The sequence below is a fragment of the Dinoponera quadriceps genome, unplaced genomic scaffold, assembly GCF_001313825.1.
Source record: "Dinoponera quadriceps isolate SergipeBrazil2010 unplaced genomic scaffold, ASM131382v1 scaffold2276, whole genome shotgun sequence".
NCBI lineage: Eukaryota > Metazoa > Arthropoda > Insecta > Hymenoptera > Formicidae > Dinoponera > Dinoponera quadriceps.
Genome location: NW_014556310.1, coordinates 1 through 21,133, shown reverse-complemented (window position 1 = coordinate 21,133; position 21,133 = coordinate 1).

Below are 21,133 nucleotides of genomic sequence, written 5' to 3'. Positions count from 1 at the left end.
TCGGTGTGCTCAGCATCGCCACGACACCTACGCAGTGGAGCAACGCCACGGGAATTATCGTCACGCAATATCGATATCGACTTCTGAAATCTAAAAACAGTATCGCGGTGTGAAGGAACTCTCTCTCTCTCTCTCTCTCTCTTGAACCCCCGCCGTCGAGGAAAGGCTCCAACCAAGGGAGGAAGCTGGTCGGACTGGCTTTGGATTATTTCAACGCAGTTGCATTATCGACGCGCATCTCTCTAGCATCATCAATCGAAGGGTTCGAGGCGCGCGGAGCCGGTTTACTGACTGAAGATTAAGATACGCCGCGGCCCAGGTCGCATCATTATTTTTAAAGGGCAGCATTGCGGCTATTTAAAGCGCGCGGCGGAAGAGACGCTGGGCGTTTCGGGACGAGGGAGAGAGACAACTTCGCCGCCCGGTTCGCGCCTCGACACCTCCGCGACGACTCGATCGTGCGAGGAACGTGGAACGAAACATCGTGGCATCAAACATGATCATACGATATCTTTTATAATACGTTCTGTTTAAAGAACGAAAATATGAAACGGCCTGAACGTTGGGCGTACGCGACCTACGCGGCACTCAGCGAATGGTGTTAATACCACGTATCATATTGTAAGGGAGAATCAGAACTATGGCTGGAGTACTTTGTTTGTACCTGCAGTTATCTACTTTTAACGTCGCGTAAAGTGAAAAATGTCGGGACGAGGCAGACTCAGCAGGGACTGAACTCGGTCTTCCGCTTGCCAGGCAAACATTTTTACATCAGTCCCCAATACCGACTACGAATAAATACGAATCCTACAAGGATGGTAGAACGATGCATGCGAACGCATGCGCGCGCTTTTCTTATTCGACGGAGATTTCCATCCGTAAGATTTCCACGGAGGACACAGTCCCGAGACCGTTTCGCCAGATGACTCCGTGTCAAAATAAAGCGATTTCTCTCGCTTACCCCCTCTCTCCCATCCCCCTCTCAACCGGCCTCCCGCCCCGCTTCAATTTGCAGCTGCAGGCTTCACCTGCGAAACAGTTTGTTGCCTCCGAACCATCGGCGCTGTGAGCCTTAACTGTTGAAGCAAGCCGAGTAACGCGCCATCATCCAACACCTGTTACACAAAGGTTGTTACGAGTCGACTATACCAACGACTCGATCGGGTGACGGTCATTGACGTCGAAATATGCTACTCGCAATTCTCCGTAATTAATTCAGTCGTATTAATCGATCGTGTGGCGCCGGTGAGATCGCGATTACGTTCCTTGGACGATCGATCATTCTAAAAAAAATGACGAATTTAATGATAAATAATTGTGATGTAAGGATATCCGCAACTTCTCTGGTTTCTTACTTAATTATTTATTTCATATAATCTGTACTTTGACAGAGATCGTTCGCGACCGGCGGCTAAACATAGGGAATCCCTGATCTTCTTTGGCCCGCAATTTTCTAATTTTCTGTTTTATAATTTATTTTATGATTTGTATTATATATATATATATATATATATATATATATATATTGTATTTTTTATTATACGTTATCTTGATAATATATTTTAAGTCTTTCTTCTATTAAGACATGTCTCGATATTTCGTATTATGAGTTCTTTTTTTATTTAAGTAAGAGGTCTTGAATATTTGGAAACATCGACATCGAGAGAGAGAGAGAGAGCAGCTCGGTATTTCCAAACATGTTCAACGAGCGAAACCAAAAAACTATATCGTGCGTTCCGAAATAAAACTCTGCTGCTGCACAGTCTCGCCTGCCGTGTTACACACGACGGGGAAAACATTTCGCCCTTGTTTCAGCGAAATTCACCTGTCGTCGTCTGAAACTTGGGATTTCTCTTCGCGCACAGCCGAACGATTCTCAGGTTCGTGCAGGATCTATTAATAATCCGTCATCGCCGTTATGCCTGGAATTAACGAGTACACTAATTTCGTGAAAGGCTCGACTACCGCGCGATAACTTTGCGGTGGTTACACGGAATGTTTATCGCGTGTATATGCCGAGAAAGCGGGGGGAGAATACACGCGCGTAGGGTCAGGGCCGGGAACCAGCACGATAGCCGACTTCCGTCAGCCCGTAGAGTCGACAAAGAGGAATTCGTAATGCGGCGGAAATGTTATTCTCGCAGGGGTGAGCCACGGAGAGGTAACCGTCACGTAGACGCTCGCGCCGTACGAAGGAAAATATTCTTCAAAGACCTCGCTCGTTTCGTCTCGTTCGTTCGTCTCGTTGAGATGCACGGAGGAAAATGATTAGAGTCGGAACGACGGCGTTTTCGTTGAAGGAAACGGAATGTCCGCTCCTTACGAACTCAATTCGTTATTCTCAGGGCCCGAAATTCCGTTTCCCATGAACGAGACGCGTTCGATTCGTTCGTCGTCTCATTGATCCGACCAATCCTTCTTCTCCGCGCATCGACAAGACGAACTGTCTTTCAAAATCTTGAATACGTCGTTCGCAAAACAATAGCCACTGTACTTTAACTCTATGCGCTTGCGAGACCATAGCGGCGGCATTTAAAACTCCGATAACGCCGCGGTTTTTCAATCGGTTTTGAAACAAGCGGTAATCAGTTCGAGTATTCATCCGTGTATCTCTCGACGCATTCGTGTACCGATTTTCGCAGAATAAAATTCTGCGCGGGATAAATTTCGCGGGATAAAATCTCCTTCTTCCAATTAACCGTGTAAGCGGAGAAATGCTGTAACGATTCCCCGGCGATCAATGGAAAAGCCTTGGGGACATTATTGCGCCGCGTGTCTTGCAAGATATATGCGATGTAAATGCTTCTTGCGAGACGGGTTTCTCTTTAACGCGCGTACGACGACGCTACGAAGAAAGTTTTCACGACGTTGCCTGGATCACTTTTATGGCGGGCACCGTTATAGAAAACTTGGCTGGTCCGTCGGCTTTTATCCGACGTTTATTTCCTGCACTGTGCTAACCGGTAAGGCTACCATGTGGGTACCCGATGATAGCGGTCGGAAAACGTAAATCCTCCTCGTTGAAAGTCACACGCCTTATCGCGACGCGTTAACGCGACGCGTCCGTCGAAGCGTCCTCGGTTCACCACGAGAGATGATTCCTAATCTCGATCTCGTCGCGCAGCAGTTGACTCTTTTCATCGTCTCTCCACTTTTGTCAATTTAAAGCTCCTTCATCGGGGGTAAAAGCATCGAAACCAATGTATCCTCTTGTTTTTGCGGCTCGAAGGTGCTGTTGAACGTGTGCAAAATTAAAGGAATCGTGTCCTCGCGCGAGCTGAAGTTAAGGCCGAGATCGGTTGGCGTTGCGCTCTGCGAGCGACCAAGTGTCGTGGAAAGGAAGAAACACGAGGCCTGCCTGCGCGGGTTCACGTGTCACCTCGCACTCGTTACCATTTGCCCGACGGTCGTTACGCACCGAAAAACTGGTTTCCCCAACGCCGCCGCGACGAGCGTCTAATTGCTATCTCGCATCTAACGCCGTCGCGCAGCGTTTGCACCGAAAACGCCCCGGGAACCCGCAAAACCGTGACGTAGGACTGACCTCGGTCCCGGGCCCTTTCACCATCGCCTTCCATCACGCCGTAAAAAACTCACGTGGGTCTCCCGAGGCGAGTCGTCGAATTATACGCGCGCAAGTCGAAATTCAAAGCACGGCAGGCGATATCGTTATCTCAGGCACAAGTCGTTTCGTTCGTGATGAACTTTGCTAAGTAGGAGATAAATAGAGGATGATAACACCTCGAGAAATTGGCGATAAAACTCTCTCGTGCCGTTTTCTTTTCTGCGACACGCTTGACCCTTCAATCCTTTTGCTGCAGTCGTCGAGCTGTACACACAGCTTTGATGCGAAGAACGCGCGTAATGGGTAATAACAACGTAATCGGCATATTTTTAATCGGTATACGTTTATATATTAATTTTACCACATTTATATTTACACATTTCTCGACATTATTTATATATATTAGTGTAAGTTCATCCATATAAATGTGTGTAAATAAAACTTGCGTCAAATCCTGCGGTGCTGTGAAACACGAATGCTAACTTCCCGCCGGTGGCTTTCGCCAGGTATTCTGAGACGTTGTCTCGGCCGCGCGTGCAGTCCCGCGATCGGTCGGGATTTTATTTATAACGTAGCCGAAAGTCGTACAGAAACATATGGCAGCATCAGTCAGTGAGGGCCGGCGAGCCCGTCACGGCTCGCACCTGTCGGATCCTGACGGTAACCTGCCGCCTCGATTCCTGCATTGGCGCATCGCCAAAGCTGCCGCTCGCTGGCCGTCGTCGTTGGCCGGGCTAACGAATCGTCGATAGCGTCGTGACTCCGTCTGTCGCGTGTCCGAATGTCCCCGTCTAACGCATATCCGACGAAATTGGACGGTAACTAAATGTTACGATCTGACACTCGTCTTGTGCTCGTCGCTTACGGATGAACGACACCCGGAATCGAGCGCTGAATGACACGACCGCCGACTGAATAACGGACTGCTTTGTCGCTGTTCCGCGCGATGTGCGACCGAATGGCAGTGAGTAATTCATTCATTTAATTATCAAGGGGAGAAAATCCGCTTTAAAAAAGAAGAAAAAAAAGGAGACGATGTAAAGAAAGAGGGAAGCGCAGAAATGTATGCATTTGTATATAAACATATAATAAACGCGTGAATCCGTCATTCCCCGGCGACTTACGTCGCTCCTTTCCCCCCCGAATTTCCCTGTCGAAAGTCAGCGGCGGGCCTTGACCGAAAGAGAGACCCCCGGGATCGAGCTCGCGCTCCGATCCTCGCCGTTGCCCAAGATAAAGCACCATGGGAGAGGTCGTTAAGCGGGCGAAATCCGAGTCTCTCGGAGTCCGTCTGCGTGGGCGACGCGCGCTCTTATGGTATTAAGAGGAAACGTACGGATGGTAGGGACTTAGCGCTTGCTGCTAACGACTTAGCTGATCTTAGGTCATGGTCAAAAGTAGCCTTACGATCGTGCACGCGCCGGCTTGGTTTCGTCGAAGGCGCACCGTAGAAAGGCGCGTCCGTTCGTTTAAGCATGGCGCGCTCGCCGACGATTCGTAAGATTCGCGTGGGTGGCATTGTTAGATTGTTCTCATGGAAACGTGGTAAACGCGATAATGATCCGTAGAGTCCCCTAGAGCCACGACGAGAGAGCACGAGGGAGCGCCCCGGCCGTTCTCTCGCTCAGTCCAAACGCAGAAAACACCGCCAGCCCGAAGTGCGCGCGCGCGAAGTTATGCGCGTTTTTCCAACACTTCGGGGAAATCACCACCGTCCCGAGACACAGCGATAAATCACTCGGAGAAAATACAAAGGCTGCGATACGAAGGCGAAACGCACGTGGACGCGTGGAGTTTTAAGCCGGTCTGCGAAAATGTGAGAAAGTATACGAGAGAGGGGCGTTTATTGTCCTGAGGGTGTACCTTTCTCGGGATACACGGGTGATTAGAAAATTGAAGCTCGGTACTTGTACATTGCGATTTCGATTCGAGATTTTACGTGCAAACGGATGCGCGCGGAATTATGTAACGTTGAATTGAGGAAAAAACAGCAACAGGAATAGCTGTCTATCATTCACGTGAAGTTTACTCGAGGCGGCTCGAAAATAAGTTCGAAATTCAAACGCCCTTCACCCGTCACGGAGCTAATTTCGACATTAGCTTTCTCACTGGGATGCGCTGAGAATAATCCCTTCCGTTCGTCTCTCCCATATAAGATTATCAATCCCGGGCGAGAGCGGAGGGTAGCATTCCTCCACGAAGAGATGACCGCGCTCGCTCGCTCGCGTCTCGATTTAAACGGCGCGGTTTCTCGAACGGGGCGCCCGATAGGAATTCGAGTCCCAAGCATCTACTCCGGCAGCAGGCTCTAGTGGTTAGATGCGGCTACCTCTTTCTCGTCGACGCGGGGCCGCGGCGTTACGGTGCTGAATGTCCGGTTAATGCACCTGCGTGGTCCGCGGCTCGCGAGCGGAACATCGTGCAGCGAAGCGGGAGGGCGTGCGAAGGAAGAAGGGAGGACGGAACGCGCGCGAGGGACAATCACGACGGAGGAGCCCCGCGCGTCGGGCTACCCGGGATGACGACGGGACTGCAGGGGAACACGCAGGACGACTATGTAAGACTATGCTGAAGAAGAAGAAGTCGACCACGTGGATCGGTCACCGCGAGCGATACACGGGAGAGTGGGAGGAATGCAGAAGCGAGCCGCGGGACACGCAAATATCAGCAATTTCTCTCCACCGTCGCGGCGGTACGGCCGGTATCGATCGCCCCGTTGATCGATCTCGTGCGTCATCCAGTGAGCGATTAATACCGCGTCGCGATCGGGCTTGGTTACGCGAGCGCGAGAATATCTCAGTACTCTCTTGAGTCGAGTCAGCGAAATGGCCGCTCATTGATCGAATCGGTAAGTAACTTCGCTTCGAATCAGTGAATATTCGCTCATTTTCATCGGCTGACTCTTGGAAACACTCCCACTTTCGTCTTATACCTCACCACATCTTGGTCGGTGAAAGATTCACTAGAAATCGCGGTTATGCGTCCCGTAGGAAAAAAAAACACACAGAGGAAAGGCACGAAAGCTGAGAGTATGAGCACAGGTATGAGGCGTAAGTCAAGAAAATGGACATACTCATGTTTCTCGGCTACAAAGTACCGACCTCTGTTGCATGTGAACATGAACTTCGTCTGCTGCGTGGTAGCAGGTGGAGCTGAAGTAGTTTCTGTTTGTAAATGTTATGTGCGTTTAGTTATGTCATCGGTTGGCTCTTTCATGATGTGTTTTCCTCGAACTGTCTTTTTGTAAATTTCGATTACAACAGAGAGTCTTCGATAATTTAACATGAAACTTACCTCCGTCTGTGCAAATTTTCCCGCGCAGATTGCGATCCAATCGAATTAAATCGAGTCAGCTCAATAATCAGCAATCTGATTACGAAATATAATCAATAACAATAGTTTAACGAAATTGCAAGCCGTTGTATGCTATAAATATTCTTTAGAATTGCACTGAAAGTTAGATCTAGTAACTGCATAGCGCGAGTAATTTTTCGACTGGAAGGCTGAATAAATCAAATAACGAATAATGCGTTCACCTCGTTGAGGCGAATTTGACATTTCTTCCAAATTATAAATAAGAAATTCAATGACATCAGAATTTCACGGAAAATATTCAATTCGTTTGATCCGGTGGTCCCGACCGATCTTTTTTACACACGACGACGGAGCGCGCGACGATTAGCGTGCGTAGGTCGCACTTCCCTCGTATTCACTCGTGGCATTGAACTCACCGAATTCGCGCGGGGTTTCCCGTGCGCGAAGTAACTCGGCAGATGCTCGACGTACGCTCGCACGTTTTATCATCATAATGAACGACGTGAGAGTGAAGCGAAGTGAAAACGCAGCCGCGGGCTTCGGGAACTTCCCAGCTTCGAGTTTCCGGAAAATTTTGCGATCGGGGAAGTATCGCGACGCTTCGGGCAGAAAGATGCGCCTCGATATCCCCCATTCGGAACCGTCTTTCGACCCAATCGGGACGTCTCTCCTTTTTAATTCCGCTTCTACGCCTCTCTCCCTCTTCCGTCCTCCTCCCGCCGCTGCAACGTGCACCAATTCATAAAATCCCTGGAGCGAGCCTAAGCGCTCCACTAACTCCGCCGACGAGTCGCTGACCTCAGGACTCAGCCGTGCGCATCAGCTGCATTTCTCCGTGCACATAGACCAGTTACGGCGCGATGGTCATGGTTATCCGGAGAAGAACCCATGGCGCACACGGATGGGCGCTAGACGAGGAAATGCGTGCGGAGAACGGCCAGGAGAGAAGGCCAGGCAACGATGACGGGGAGGAGGCGTGCACACGAGCTCCGTGCTTCGAACGGGAATATATTATCAAATACTTGGCGAAGTCGCGAAAGAGGCAGCGTGTGTGTACGCGCGCGTTGACGAGCGGGACGCCGTAAGATGAAGTCAACCCGCTCCCGATATAACCTCCTCCATCGCCCGGCGAAATTCTATGGTATTACGGATGGACGACGACGACGTTACAAACGGGGCAAAGAGAGCAGCCCGACTCCGCGCGCCGATAGAAAACGCATGATTGCGCACGCGCGCATTAAGATATATTCTTCGTTAATTAAAAACCCGATGCTCCCGGTGTGCCCGGTGGTGGTCTTATCTTATCCGCCGAGCGGAATATCGCCGTGTATTACATACATTTCGGTATTTCTTCAGGTTCCCGTGTGGGATCCGCGATCTCTCTCTCTCTCTCTCTGCGTGTGTCGAACGAGCGTCGCTCTTCCGCCCTTAAAACGAAGGAGAATCTCGTTCTTCTTTGGATTTAAATGAAATTTCTTTAGTTGAAAAAAATTTGTTTTTTTTTGGAATGAAACAAAACAAACGAATGTTTGTTTCTTAAATAATAAATGCCAACGAAATCATTATTGGTTGGGGCTTATCCCGCCGTTGCATCGGCCGGCAATTACGCGGGGTAATTATCGCCGATACTAATTTTTGTGAAATTCACATGAACGAAGCCGGCGAGTTCGCGTCGCCGCGCGGCTTTGTCCGCGCGAAAAATAAAGGAGGAAGAACGCTCCTCGGCACACCGTCGCGCCGTCGGACGCTTAATGACGATCTCTTTGAATGAAATAATATTCAACGTGTGTTGTCCGTGGGACGACCAGCGTAAACGACGGCGGAATATCGTCTCTCTCTCTCTCTTTCTCTCCCTCCCCTCCTCCTCTACGCGCGCAGACTTCTTGAAAATAAATGAGCCAGGAAGAGGTCCGTTTTGACGAAGAACGACGCGGGGGGAAAAAAAAATGAAGAATCGTCCGTCGTAATTCGCGCGTCCATTATGGTCGGTCGATTCCGTACGGCTCTCTCGGCTCTCTCAGGAGCCGCCGTGTAAATTCTATCAAAGTCTATCTCTTGCTCCGCACTGGGATACGGCCGTACCCCACTCTGGCGCAACTACACGTGAAAAGTCACGCTCTGCTGGATTCAAGTATAGTTAGTATCCGATATACCGGGTGGCTCATTGCTCTCTTTGTCTCTTTCTCTCTCTCTCTCTCTCTCTCTCTTTATATATATATATATATATATATATATATACATTTAAATCTCATCTTATGTTTCTTATATTACTACTATTCGTGTATATTCGTATATATTATCTATTGCTGCGCTTGAAAGGAACTTTTCTAGAGAAGCGTCTAATAAATTTCTCTCTCTCTCTCTCTCTCTCTCGCGTGGCTGATTGATTTCTGCTCGACGAGCCGTCTGACCGAGAAATTCAGAAACCGCTCGACGCTCGGAATGGGATCGGCGGAGTCTTTTCTTCGCGCGGCTCGGGAGAGAGATTCTCCGGTCGCGAGAAAGGTGCACATCGAGGTGCACTGTGCGGAAGAATCGCCGGCGGAGAGAATACGCCGTTCGCCGGTCGACCATTGTTCATTTCCGCGGGCGTTAATTCGTGATGGAAAAATCGGCCGCGCCCGGTCGCGCAGGATTTTATTGCGGCGGCTTTTAAAGTCACAATCGCACCTCGATGTGAATGTTAGTTAAATAAACCGTGGAGACTCGTTCCCATGACGTGCGCGTGTAATCGGCGTGAAAAACCGCGCAATTCAGCGTGCGTACAAAATCACCGAGCGAACGAATCGCTCGCGGGAAATTATCCGCGTTATTAATATAACCGTGAACGCGATACTAAAACTCTATCCCGGCCGTCCGGAAATCGAGAATCATCCTCGCCTTTCTCTCTCTCTCTCACACATACGCGCGCGCGTTAATGCCTTCCCGGCGCGTCCATCCGTCTGTCCGCGTTTATGTTCTCGCGAATTGCGAGAGGAAGCTCATTCGGTGGAAAAGCACGTCGTCGTCTTCGTCGAGACGAATCGGCGTATTACAGGCCGATTGAATCAACGTGCTCATCGCCGATTGCGTAAGCCGAGCCGCGCACCGTTAACGATTACGCCACCGGCAACGCTCGCGAAACTCCCAATCCCCGATGGTGGACGACGCGATACCGGGAAAAGCGAGAGACGGGGGAAACACATCGGCACTTCTGGATCACTCTGTACGTGTGTATATCCGCGGTGTACGCGGCGTAGCCTTTGCTATGCTGTTGGCCTATTCGCTCATTCCGAGCTGAGTCACACGCAGCCACACACCGGGTCTCTCCTTGTCTCTCCCACCCCTCCTCGACCCCTCCACGCGCGGTCGCGCTCCCTCCGGGCCCCTCGGCAGAGGGCCTCTCGTGCAGAGCCCCTTCGCTCTCCCCTTATCTCCTTCCCCTCCACGCGGAGCCGTCCCACGGTCCCTCTTCGTCCCCAGCGCGTCTTTCCTGCGGCCCCTGCGGCCGCAGGCTGACTCCCCAGGTCGGCTGACCGAGCTGACTGTCTCTACGGCTGGCTTCGAAGCCAGCCACCCAGCCGGCCACCTTCCTTCTCCCGCGTGCGCCAGTCGGCTGGGGTTTACCTGGCGTTACCTGCCAGCCCGTAGCCTCAGTTCACTCACGTCACTTCGAGCAACCGGTTCGGTCCGCGCTCGCACTCGACTTTAAAAGCCTTTCCTTTCGTGCCTCCTGTACCGTGCGTGCGCCGTGTAACCGCGTAACTCTTCTTCGTCTTCTTCATCATCTTCGTCGTAATCGTCCTCGGTCCGATTCCTCTTTTTCTTCGCTCGTCTTTTCCTCATCTTCTTCTTTTCCTCCTTCTTGCTTTTCTTCTTCTCTTCCTCCTTCTTCTTCTTCTTCTCTACTTGCACGTGCGTTTCCCTGCTTCGTCGTGACGTCTGTGTCGATCAGCCGACGTTGATAATATTTGATTTTGGTGCGCGCGAGAAAAAGAGATAGGTAGAGAGAGAGAGAGAGAGAAAGAGAGAGCGGTCCCCCTTCGAAGAAGCGATCGATCGTTTCGAGATCCTCACGCTGAAATCGCGCTTCACTTCGCGCCGAGTCGCACCGAGAGGGACTCTTATGTGAACGGCTGAGTCCGCGCGGGCGACAGTGAAGTTTTGACGGATCTTCGCGCGGCGGTCCGCGGCTGCGAAGGAAAGGAAGACGGACGGACGGCCAGGAGGAGAGGATTGCGAGGAGGAGGTCGTTACCGATAACGATCGGTATATCAGGTATATACTCATTCGGCGCGAGCGAGGTGTGGATAATAATCGCGGGCGAGCGGATATTGCCAAGACGACTAGAAAGAAAGAGAGAGAGAGAGAGAGAGAGAGAAAAAGAGAATTGATTAAATCTGATCGACATCTTTATCCTCTTCCGCGCGAGATCGAAACCGGTCGACCGATCGAACGGGGTCTCGGGGATCGCAACGTCGCGGGGCCACCCAGAGAAGAGGCACTCGATCGATCGGAGTCGTTCGGGAAACGCGAACGCTCCAGCGGTCCGCGTCACTTCCGCGATCGGCGCACCGCGCGAGACGCGTTTCGTCCGCCGCGAACTTTTGCCACGATGCGCAAACTCGATTCGCGACTCTCTCTCTCTCTCTCTCTCTATCGCGGCGATCATGTATAACGTGCGAACGCATCTCGCTCGGGGCCGCAGAGAGAAACGATCCCCCGCCCTGTAAATGCGTCGCGCGAATGTGTTTTTATCGGCCGATACCGATCTTGCGATCGGTGAAATCTATTTCTTTGAGGGCGCCGCAACCAAGGGGGCACGTTCCCAACGGTTTCTCTTTCTTGCGTATCGGAGATTTTCATCGGGTCAGTGTCCTCGGTGTACTCGGCGGCGGCGCGACCGTTATTCCCCGGCTCCGACCTCGGCACGGAGAAAAAACACACCGACGTGCGGAGAAACCGCGGAATAAGAATGGTGACGGCGGCGGGAGGAGGGGAGAGGGTACGATCGCCACTTCGCAATCCAGATGCCGAGGGCCGTGTCTCGATTGTTACCTGTGTATGACCGTTCTCGAGACTCTGCCCTCCGAACGATCCAGGAGCACGGTCGCGACGATTCGCGACGCGGAGTCTCTCTCTCGGGCGAGCGACGCTTCGCATCACGAATTATCGCTTCCAACGTAACCGGCGCGCCGGTTGTGCCATGGATCGCGAACGATCTTTCTCTCTCTCTTTCTCTCCCGGAGAGCAGAGGCTCCGCCGTAACGGAAAGAGCCTGACTGTGCCGCGAGCTGGGTTGTTAGACAATTACATAACTCCGCGAACGCGAGCGCGGCGCGCAAGAATGCGCGCGCCGTGTAAAATTGTACGAGCGCGAGTTTTCCGCGGCCTTTTCTGGCCTTTTCCAGCGAGCTCGTCGTGTACACGCGCGCGTATCACGCGTATTACACGCGTGCACGTCCCGGTGCTCTCTCGCAAATATGCTAATGCGACGACGACGACGACGTACAGCGCGTGCGCCGTGCGATTTATCGTCTCTCGCGGGAGAGGACTCCGCTCGACGCGAGAGAACGCTCCGACGAGGCTCCCTAACGGCGCGCGAGTTGCCGTCGTGATTTAATAAGATTTCGAAAGTCACGAAGAGCGCGAGCGTTCTCGGCCGGGCACTCCGTCTGGCCGGGGCCCGTTTGGTATTTTATTGTTTTCGAGCCATCCCCCCCCCCTCCTCTCTCCCCACCGCCAATTATCCTCTCCTCTCTTCGATTCATTTATTCTCCCGTCCTAGATATCGTTGCGTCACCGTGAAATCCTTTCGTCACGACACCGCTGCCGCCGTTTCTCTCCCTCTCTCTCTCTCCTTCTCCCTTCGTCCGATCCAAGGAGGCACTTTTTATCCGTTCTCGAATTATAACGTTTTTTGTCTGCAGCTCTCGAGGTGTCCAGTAATGCGATGCTTATTGCGCATCGCGCACGGATTCACAGGGGGAAGTTCTCGCTGAGCTGCTCTCTCTCTCTCTCTCTCTTTCTCTCTGTATATTGATACGTACGTTGCATGGGAAATTCGGTGCAGTCAATCATCGACCAACGCGATGTCCATTGATATTGATCTCCTTAACTTGTCTCATAGTTCTGTCACAGCTAGAGCTCCTATTAGACTCCTCTCTATCTTGACACATCTGTAATTTTTATCTTAAATAATAATCTCAATTCAGTTTTTATTGCACTTTTTCTTCCTTGTATGCGACGTGAGCGAGCGCAATTAATTATATATTTTTGCCGCAAAGGTAACGTTTCTTTCCCGTTTATTTAGTAAGTAGTAATAATAATATTATTATCGCGTCTTGAAAACGCGTCGACGCGTAAAATCTCGCGTGGCGGTAAAATCTCTCTCTCGCGGATCTCTCCGGAAAACGGGAAACCGAACTGGAAAACGAGGATTTCTCTGCCGTTAGCGATTACTAATTTTATATAATAGGCCACGCGTGCGCGCTCAATGACATATCAGCGTGTGATTAATATTGATCCGCGATTAAGTCGACGATCGACGCGGATGCAAATAAATGAGGCCGTTTGCCGATGGATCTCCGAGCACGACAGCGTCATCCGCGCTTTTTACGCGGTATTCTTTTTTAATAATCGCGCGCCTTCGATACGGATCTCCGGCGAGATCGATCCGAGAAACACGGAAGAGCGGTCGCGGGATCGCTGCGCGGCGAATCGCTGCACGGACGGACGGTGAAGAGCGGGCATTCCAACGAGAAGAGAAGTCGAGGTCACACGAAACCTGTTCGAAGAGTTACGAGATCGCGAAACGGGGGCTCAAACATAACCCGAGACACGCGTTCGCCTTTTCGTAGTCATTGTGTATCTTGATTTACACAAATCAACACGCGGCGTATCGGCCGACCGGTCGGCGGCGGCCGCCCCACGTCTCAATCTCCCCGGGACGATATAAATTCCGTGTCCGGCGCAATCCGCGTGCAATATAGAGGCGGCTTTTGCATACGTCGAAAGGGTATCGGCGATCTTTCTCGTGAACGCCGCCGCCGCTTCGTTCGATCGTGGCGGAAACGCTATTCGCACGGTTGCCGATTTATCGTACTTGTTACCAATATTTATCGCCGCTCGTTGATTTATCGAACGTGGAATAGTTACGTGTAATGAGATCGAGAGGCGGATTTGATCCGAATATAATATAGGTGAGAGAGAGAGAGAGAGAGAGAGAGAATAGAAATTATTATCAATTCAAGACTCGTATTTTCATGTACGAGAAAAGAATATATTATAAACTTATTTGAAGATAAACCTTGCTTACGCATGGGCGCGTATGATGAAAAATTCGATGTAGCTCCACTAAATATATCGTATTCTAGTTATTCAAGAATAATTTGTGTAAATTGAAAGGCACAAATATTGAATAGAAGGAACGATATTTTTAAGCCGATACAATTCTTAGTTTAATGATACCGTTCTTTCTATAATCCGATATTTCGTTTCTTTCGATAATTCCAATATTTTTTCTTTGCTATTCTTCACTAAAACTCATCTCGTCTCGTTAACGATTCGCGCTACTTATTATCCAGAAAACGGAACGAGATTTATGAGACGCGCTAATACATTCGCAGGGACTCGCTGTTGGTGAAGTCCGGGCTTATCGAAAAAGAGATTTCTTCCGCGGAATACTTAAACGCGAGAATGACACACGGGGAAACACAAGTCACACTTCCCGCGATAAGCGCGGCCGCGCGTGGAAACGAGCGCGGCAAGTGCACGGATTTTTTTTCGCCGGACGAATGCCTGACGAATGACTCCGTGGCACACTTTACATCTCTTTTTACGAGTCCGCAGGCTCGATAAGAAAATGTGCAGCGGTGAGGCCCGGCAGAAATCTCGCCGAACGCGAAAAACGCGATCGGATTGTTTCCGCGACACGATTGTCGTTTCAGCGTCGGTATCAAAAGACGACGACGACGACGAGGTTCCGCGAATACGGCCATTATTTCCGTGCCGCCGTGTTTCTCGATGTTCGAATAAGCCGTGAGAACCGGAATGATGGCATGACCGGAAGAGTGGCTTGAGAACTGAGAGAGAAAGAAAGAGAGAGAGAGAGAGACTTGCAGATAGTCGGTGAAGAATCGCAAGTATATACGGCGCGCGCTATGAGAAGATCCGAATCGTGAGAACCAGACGAGGAAAACTCCCAACGAGAAGAGGAGAGCGCGGGCGGCTTTCTCGCGGCGCCGCCATAAATAAATCATTTCGTCCCGCGTGGCGCGTTTCCAACAAAATCGATTTCACCCCCGTGAACTTGGGCGCGACGCCCCCGAGTTTTCGCTCGCGGATCGATCGGTCTCGTCTTGAGACGGCGAGCCGCATCCGTTCGTGTGACTCATTAGAGGCAAGAAGCGGATTCCGCGGCGGATCGACGTTTTGTATCGGGCTGTTCGCCGGCTCGGTAATCGATTACCCTAAACGGGACGGAGTCGTCGTCGTCGGCCGCCTCGTCGTCCCTGATTACCGTGATGTAACCGTGGGAAATTAACGTAACACTCGCGGTTGCGAGACGTTGATACACGGCGCGATAGAGCGCGAATAGTCACCCCACGCGCGCGCTGATTCTTGTAATTACGGAAGCCCGCGCGGTCGATGCGCGCCGTCGTTAAAATTCATTAATTCCCCCCGTCGGGAGGAAGCGGAAGCCTGGAGCTCAAAGACGAGCGGATTCCAGCGCATTATGCGCCGAGTGCGCGACGGAATAAATAGCCGGTTCGAAAATCAGCGCGCTCAGCCGGAGCTGCGCCAGCTGCTGCGAGAACGGTGAACGGCGGATGCGATGCGCGCCGGAAAGTCGGTCAATTAGAACTTTTGGCCGGTGGCGGCCGACGCGTAACAACAATTCGAAATGAAAGCGTCCAAAGAGATTCTCGCGGCTGCACGGGAAGAGTCCGTTGGTGTAACTGAATGTTTTTCCTTTGGGGACCGGAAATCTCGGTCGCACGCCGAGATGAAAGGTTCGGCGAATTCACGCGGCAATGAACGGACGACGAGAAATGACATGTCTTTGTTAATTCGTCTGACGATATGGTTGTGTTAGAAATCAGTTGAGATAACTGAGAACGATTGGCTGAGTAGAAATCTCCTGCAAGAATCTCTTTGTTCTTCCACAGAAAAAAAAATTAGTGGTAATTTGAGATTCATGCTCTCACATATACAGGCACAAAATACACTTCTTAGTTTGAAGATACATTGTTCTTTTTATCCAATATTCTTCCCTCTCAATTCAGGAAAGTTATTCTTGAATAACGAGAATATGATATTTTTAGTGGAACTATACATCAAATTTTTGTATGTAAATAAAATTTTTGTCTTCATATAAGATTATTTTTGTTTAAGTATAAGAATAAAATGTGCTCTTTAGAAGCGTAAATTTAGAAGCAGAACTTTCGACGCTATCGAGAGCAATTTCAGTGTAAGAACGATAAATATATTCGCAACGTTATCGTTAGAATCGCTTGAAAGACCGTTAGACGGCAAGAGACATTTCAGCTCGAGAAACAGTTAAGAAGCGGGTGATCGATCGGTTTTGTTTACTTGCGGGATCTATTGTTAACGCTTGCTTCAAATAAGCTTCCCTGCGACTTCTATATTTAGGTACTAGGACGGAAAGCGGGAAGATTTAGCAGTGGATATTAGCAACTGCATCATTTAATAGAATATAATTTTGATAACAGAGATATCATTTCTTGTCATTGAGCTTTCATTTCTTGCCAGAGTTTTCACCTGCTTAATTGCAAGAATTGATTTTTTTTCTATGCACGGAGAAAAAAGATCGATTGAATTGTTCTTTTTCTATGAGAGAGAAACCCCTCGCGGATCTCTTACGCGATCGGTCGCGATCGCCACGACAAAGTCCGCTCGCATCGATCCCTCGCCGGTACATCAGAAGTAGCTCGCTCGGTGCTCGGTCTGTGAATTTGTGTGCCGTTGAACTCTCGTCCTATCGCAGATACGGTACGTAAATACATTGTTTGCTTCATAAAAGAGTGCTCGTATACTTTGTGTCTCGTCTCCCTCTCGTTTCCCTTTCTCTCTCTCTCCCTCTTTTCTTCCCTCCCTTCCCATCCCGTCTCTCTCTCTCTCTCGTGCATGCGAGTTCACTCGATCCTTTAACGTGAACGCGGATATATGTGGGGAAAGAGAGGAACAGATAGATGGGATACTTCGCTAGATTATAGCCTGCGCGAAGACGAAGAGGACAGGGGGCGCATCCCGACAACGTGGAGAAGCCGACAGCGCGGCGCTGCTCGAACCTGAGGAATCGGTGAGAACGATTTTGCGGGTGGGAGCAAGCAAATCGAGAACCGAGCTAAAGCGGAGGAAGAAGGAGAGACGAAAGGGAGGGAGAGAGAGAGAGACTCGAGGAGGAGTTTGAAGGACGAGCGTGGAGAGAACGCCCGGAGAACAAATCATGGCGCTCCGCGAGAGATCTAGCAGACACGGCTTCCGGGAAGAGTCATCGATCCGTGACGGAAGAGGCAAGAAGGGGGAAAAAGAAGAAATGAAACAGAGTAGACGGGGGGTTTAAACCTACCTTCTCTCCACCTTCGTCCACCCTGATTTTATTTCTCTCTCTCTCTCTCTCTCTCTCCATTTTTCTTCGCCCTCTCTCCCGCTTTACTTTATATCGCTTTACTTTATATCGCGGTCGACGAGTCGCGCCGATTCGACTCGCGCGACTCGAAATTCGCTTCTGCGAACTTCGACTCCGTCGGCCCATTAATATCGGCGTCTATTTCCGCTGTCGTAATTGTGCACCGAGATTAACGGCCCGCTCTCTCAATATCACTCGGTTACGATCCGCTCGGCGTTCGCGGCCTGCATCGCGCGGCCGCATCGCCGTTTGCTCGCTCGTTGGCCGCTTCGATTGATTCCGTATTTATATTTGTCTCTTTTTCCGCTCTTCCGGCTCCGTGTGTGACACACAATCAAATCGACAATATTGGAAGGCGACTCGCGCGCTCGCGTATATTTAAGGGAAATCTAACGGGTCTCGCGCGCGCGCGCGCGCGCGCGAATATACACAGCTTCAGCGATGCGGAGCGGTATCGATCGCGTTTCTAGAAGGGGAGCTTGCTGCGTGTTCGACGGCTGTGCGCGTTCCTCCTCGTCGAAGGTCGCGTTGGACAGCGATTATCACCTTGGTGAGTTTTTCTTTCGTCGGAATTTCAGCGACAACGACGGAGGTGACGAGGCAGCGGTGCAGCGAGCCGGCGGACAGGCAAATTCCCGGACAGGGCTTTCCACACGCGCGCGCAGCTGGATTCGGTTTGGATTCTGTAAATGGCACTGGAAGAATTCACGGGGGATTTAAAAGGGGCCCGTGGAGCTCCCGTGTCATACACAGCGTCCGGCCTTACGGCGCGATAAGCCCAGGAAATCATTTTCTCCGGCGCGCACGGCACTAAAACCCCAGCGACGCCCGCTATCAGTTTATAAACGTCAAACACACGTACGTATGTATTGAGAAACGTTGCAACGAGACGGCCCGGAGCGTAGCCGAGCTGAAGAACGTCGTTCAGGAATTGCGCCGGTCGACGAGTATGTACTCGATTCGTTCAAACGCATCAAGCGATATCAAGTTATCCGAGCTTATCCGACGATCACGTCGATTAGAAATCGTCGAGATACACGGAGAACAGTCAGCTCCCGCGGTCGAATAAGACGGCGCACAGGTTAAAATAAGATGAATCTTTTTCGGGCTTACCTCACTGGATCCAGGGAAGGAATCGTTGTTCACGAGTGTATTGCAATCCTAGGTACAAACAGAGAAACGCAACTGAATTCTATATATATATATATATATATGTATCGAGTGTCCGCCACTCTCTTTGTACGGTGATACTTGAAGCAAGTGAGAAAGGAAGTGAAAGAAGGAGGGATGAATAAGGAAGTGAGACCGGGTTACAAGAAATTAACCTCGATGATTGCTCCAAGTAGGAATACTCTCCCTATAATTTACAGATACTTCGTGTAACTCGGCACATCAAAAAGGATTTTACCGAGTCATGATATACTGAAGATACGTAATAAAGGTATTATAACATGTCGATGTACAAGTAAAACTGAATTTCTCTCATTCGCACTTCTTCATTTACAATCTAGAACTCGCAGGTACACATCGTAGGCTTGCATAGGTAGACCGGCCCGACACATATGTACGTGCTGTAAGAGGAAGCGTGGCAACATCTACGGGACAGACGTAGCCTCGGAGAAGATCCGTCCTTCTCTTCTGGTTGCTTGGTAGGTTCTGGAGGGCTGGTAGAGAGGTGAGACACACGCATTGTCCATCACTGGATGAGCAAGATGTGTGTGTGCGTGTGTGTGTTTACCCATCCCCCACCGAACGAGCAAAAGAGAAGGACAGACCTCCTCCGAGGCTACGTCTGTCCCGTAGATGTTGCCACGCTTCCTCTTACGGCACGGGTCGGCCTATCTATATAGTCTATGGACAGGATATTCATAGAAAAATGTGCCGGAACTCGACGTACTGTGGACACCCTTCATACAGACGGAAACATTCTCGTGACACAAACCCGGCGCGATTTTTTTCCCTTTTTATACGAAAAAATCGGACACGTTCTCAGACTCTCGGTTGAGGGGGCCTAATTCCGCGGGAATCCGCGGTACTTTTGGTGTCGTTGGCAGCATTTACGGGAAGATTCATAGCACGCGTGAGGAGGGGAGGGGGGACTTCTTTTTCTCGACGCTCACGATGATTTATCAGCTCGCCGCGGCTAATCCGTGACCGCCGAGCAAAATAGCGACTCTAAGGCCGGCTATTTCTTTTTAATTTCGAGAGGCCGTTCTCTCTCTCTTTCTCCTCGCAGCTTCTTCTTGCGACGTCGTCGTATAATCCGCGACGTGGTTGACCCGTAACGTCCCCAGCTGAAATTCCTCTTCGCGCGACTATTACCAGTCGGTCCGCCCTTATTCTTTTTATTTCCCGCGGAGGCGCCGCGCGTACCACGTGGCGGGGCAACATCGCCTGGCAACGAGCAACGACCTCCTCCTGTGCAAAAACGTCGTACCGCAAAGCGTCGTCGTCGTCGGTCGGACGCGAGAGTCACGGCGAGGCACATTTGTCGAGCGAAATGCCCGCTTCGTCGCGCCGCGGCGACAGGACGAAGAGCGCGACGAGGGGAGCGTAACGGGGACCAACCGGGGGTACCAACCGGAAACGGACTCTGCTAAGGCAGAAGAAGAAAATACCGGCGGGAAAAAAAGGCCGCGTCAAGGTCCTCAGGCAGATTCGCGACGCGGCTTAAGTCGTGTCACACACCACCTGTCGCGCGGCACCGAGGCGACACAGACGGTTAAATGCGTCGCCTCGCGCCATCCGCGCGGAGAGAAAGAGTGCGAGATTCTACACACTATTCGCCTCGGCGGATGCGGAATCGCTCGAGTTGAGGTAAAGTTCGCTCAGTATCCTAACGGATGCCGTTAGTCATTCGTGCGTTCTCGGTGATGAGCCGAAGGGGGGTACCGTAAAGTTGAAAACTGCCGACGAAACGCTGGACGTTTCGCTGGAAAATCGATCGTTAGCTGGGCAGAATTGGAAATGCTTTTGTACGATGTGAGAGCAAAGGGAAATCTCCAAGAACACTTCTGTACTCTACAATTGAATTATTATCTATTATTATTATTTGCAATTATTTATAATTGTACGTGTGTACATGATATCCTTGATGACGCATACAGTAAGCGTATGGCGCTTTTTAGATGAGTTGAACGTTTTGGTGAATTTATGTTAAAGTCTGGGCTTTGTGTTACACAGCACATATTTGTTAGATTATTTAGGGAGAAGACACGAAGACACAGAGAAATGATATATGCGGAGATATAATCCTAAATCGCAGGCTAGCACGAGAGACAATTGGTGGATTCGCCGAAGAGCAAGTCGTGATACCGACGTTTGATTACCTGTTGCGTCACACCTGTTGCTGCACGTACGCTGGCGACCACGTGACGACAGCGACCGTGAAAAGATTTTCCCGGCCGTTTCGGCGCTGCGCAGTGCTATGCCGTCTTTGTCACGTATGGAAATATCGATAACCACGCACGTTTCCCGTTATAAATTATAATCGGGAAACCAAATTGAATGCCAGGAAGAAATGAGTTTAATATTTGACAAACATTGCATATAGTGTTTTTTTCATTCTGGTTTCATATTTCTCGCATATGTGCGCTTCACGCTCTCATTGGCCCAGCTCG